The sequence below is a fragment of the Octopus bimaculoides genome, chromosome 16 (assembly GCF_001194135.2).
Source record: "Octopus bimaculoides isolate UCB-OBI-ISO-001 chromosome 16, ASM119413v2, whole genome shotgun sequence".
In the NCBI taxonomy this organism is placed as follows: Eukaryota; Metazoa; Mollusca; class Cephalopoda; order Octopoda; family Octopodidae; genus Octopus; species Octopus bimaculoides.
This window is the reverse complement of record NC_068996.1, coordinates 22,360,407-22,363,979: the sequence shown is the minus strand read 5'-3', so window position 1 is coordinate 22,363,979 and position 3,573 is coordinate 22,360,407. Positions and strand designations below refer to the sequence as shown.

The 3,573-nt window shown below is 35.5% G+C and overlaps 1 protein-coding gene across 1 annotated transcript in view; it reads left to right on the top strand.

Annotated features, from left to right (window-relative positions):
* The first annotated feature begins 376 nt into the window (after nt 1-376).
* The window catches only part of LOC106871312 (signal-induced proliferation-associated 1-like protein 2), a 166,298-nt gene continuing 163,101 nt past the window's right edge, over nt 377-3,573 (top strand). Inside the window, exon 1 of the mRNA XM_052973573.1 lies at nt 377-683. The gene's annotated coding sequence lies outside the window, so the exon portion shown is untranslated. The remainder of the gene's footprint in view (nt 684-3,573) is intronic.

Genomic DNA, 3,573 nt, shown 5'->3' with positions numbered 1-3,573 from the left:
GTTTCTTTTTTTTTCACTTCATTAACAGACTCATGAGCTCACAAGTAGTTTGCATTCTCTGAAGATAACCAGCTTCATGTTCACATGAGAAACAAATCACATATTATTGCAGCGAATACCCACACCATGGCTGTAAGTTTCGATTCTCCCATTCGTTAAACGAAAGTATAACCGTTGTGACTTCCCATTTCCTCTCCCTATCGACGACTACAAAATTAACAGTACCATCAATACTATATGAAACAGTAACAACAGCGGCCGCGGGAATGAATGTCTGTTACAGTCACATATCGTTCCATCCAATATCAACAAGCAAGGGGCGCACGTTGCACCGTTTTTAAAAAAAAATTAATTCAAGAACGACAACTATTGTAGTTACTTGTTCCGGGATTAGTTTAAATGGTAGTTGGTGGGAGAAACCATGAGAACTTTAGTTGAGAATTAGAAGTTAATCAAACAACTGTTGGCCGTTCATCATCTTAAGAGATAGATGTAGGTCAGAAACAGAAATATGAATCTTCCACTGAAGTGGACTGTTTTTTCCTTGCTGTTCGCACATGAAGAACAATATACAAATACTGTCTTCTTTATAGCTAGTGTCTAACAGCGCCTATTTTTTTTCCTTGTATACTAAAATTATTTTTGTACATACATTAATGACGTTATTACTCTCAGTTATTAAGGTAAGCTATTTTGTTAATAGTTGTTTACAATGTTATTAAATTTAATGTATTTCTGAACTTTTTTTATTCAGTGTGTTTTGTTGTTTGTTTTTATATTTAAATGATAATGAATATAATTAAATTTTGTTATCCGCTTTTTGTCTGTAAATTTCATAATTGCAATTATTTACAAATAATGCTATTTTCTTGTGATTAATTAATTATTCCAGTTTCTTATTTTCGTCTTTTCCATATAAAACTTTCCAGTATCTTATTAATTTGGTCTGCTTTTATTTTTTAACAGTGTGTTGAGTTAAATCAAAACTTTATAAAACTTTTTTTTTAAACACCTATGTTTCATGTATTCGCTCATGCATAATTTAAACATTTAATACTAAATATAGTAGCGAAAAGGTTTTTTTGAAAAACTATAAAGGCTGTAGTTTTCTTAATATTATAAAAGACATGTAATTAATAACCCACTCCTAGTGACTATCAAGATTTTAAAGTTAGTTCCTTCCACCTCACACCATAAATGTGTGTTATATTAATGTTTTGTAGTTTTTCTTGTAATCTAGCAAAAGTTGTTATGATGTAAGTAGTTTTACATTATTTCCGAGTTACATTAGCTCATGAAAGGACTATTAAACACTTGTTATATATTTGTTATTGGTAGATTGGTTATTCTTCGGTTAAGAGTTAATTTTTATGCTACAGTAATTTAGTTTTCCTCGTGAAATTATTTCATTTCACACAAACGCATACATAATAATTGTCATTAAAACGAGTTCATTTTATTTATTTCTTCCCTAAATATCGTGATATTCCAAGTTTCTTTAAGCCACCACGACCAAGGCCATGCTGGTGTACTGCCCTCAATATGTTAGTCCATTCCATGCATGTTTCCTGTGTATATAGACATACACATTTGTGCTTATGGGAGTGTATATATATATATATATATATATATATATATATATAATGTGTGTGTGTGTGTGTATATATTGTACAGAATTGAATATGTTCAAAAATGGATTGATGTCTATGCGTCAGTTTCTCCGTTTTCTTTTTCTATTATATATATATATATATATATATATATTATGTGTATGCGTGTGTGTATACATACACATTTGTGGTGCAATGCATTGTGTGTGTGTGTGTACATATATATGTATACACAATTCTGTATATGGTCGAGTGTATTTGGTTTTTTAATGGGATCGGTCAAGAGTGAGGGGCTGTATTCATCGCTTTCGGAAGCCGAAGCAGTAACGGCATGAGTAAAGTTCCGCTTCAGCAATTACAAGGTGAAGGCAGCTGGAGAAAAATAAGTCAGGGAGGGAATTTCCAGACGGTCAACGTTCTGGGGAGGCAGGACTGGATGTAGTGGAGAGAAGGGAGAGGTAACAGTATGGGTGACGAGGGAGTGCTTGAGTGGAGGTGACACGAAACCAGCCTGACTGTCGGATCATAGATTGGAATGTGTTCTAAATGACTTCAGTGACAAACAGGCGGGTGGCTTTTGCTCTTTTTTTACTCTTTTCTTTTGGACGCAGCCTAGATAGTGTTGCACCACAGCAATACATTTTTGGAGAGAGTTAGTTGTTGGGAACCTGAAATATTTCTAACCATTCTTTGCCGTGTCAAGGATGTGCATTCGCCGAGAGAGCTACAAGAACCCTTAAGGCTTAGGCATTTGTAGCGGCCTTTGGGAGTTCTTGTTGCTTCACGTTTATGTCGACGGGATTGGAGACAATGTTGTCTTTATGTGAAATGATCGTGTCTTCATGTTGTTGAAGGAAACAAGATTGGCATGACTGTTGGAGGATGTTTTCGAGGTCTCTGTTTATGGAGTCAGTCTAGGCTTGGCGTGATATGTATTGGTTGCATCTGGAATCATTTGTCTAGAAATAGGCGTTGTTAGTGGCGGCAAATATGCCATTGATGTGTAAAAGCGTAGGTGACAAAATGATCCTTCGGGTACACCAGAGCTGATAGTGTAGAGCTCCATCACACTAATTGATATGAAGCCACCAATTCAACTGACAAATGGATGGACCTCGTTGGTGGGTAGATTCGCCTGCCGGGCACGCTCAAATACTTTGCTGATGTCAAGTTATGCATGTGTGATAACACATGTCCATGATGCCATACTGGTTTCGAATGCTGGATCTTTATAAATATAATCGACAAAAGTAGGCGAATTGTTTTGTTTTGGCATCATGAGATCTCAAGTTCGATCTCAAAGCGTGGCATTTTAGTTTCAGGTCGAGACAATTCTTGTGAACAAAAGGGGGTTAGATGAAAACTGCAGAAGCTCGTCAGGAGAACTGTATGTATAATTCTTTCAAAGGGTTAACTCTGCCACCGTGCCATGTTGATTTTGTCCCGAAGATTATGTTAAGAGTATACATGTCTGTGGAGTCATTCCGACCAACTGGAATACTTATCTCTGAAACCGAACGATGATCCATCTGTCTATCCCATCAATCTATTGCTAAAACCACCAAAAATTTTCATAAAATGCTGCTTAGATGGGGCGGGGAGGAACTGTTAAAAGGTTGACACGCTCTTGCCTCATATTAAAGTCACATTGAAAATAATTGAATATTCAAGTTCATATATATAACTTTGCTGTAAAACTTTTTAATTTAACTATACTTATCACCTAGATTAAAAAAAAATTCGAACAGTAATTTTTTTAATTTCGTACCCATCTAAAACATTTTAACGCAATCTTGCACACTCTTTGTGTAAATTTTGGTTTTTCAAAGTATCTGAACAAGGGGATTCCAATATTGAGTAAACCTGTAAGTGACTCATGGTGTAGACTGTTCCATAATCGTAGAAAGGGGGATTCCGTATTGCTTACCCCTCTTCCCCGGTAACATTTCAGTTTAGTATTTTC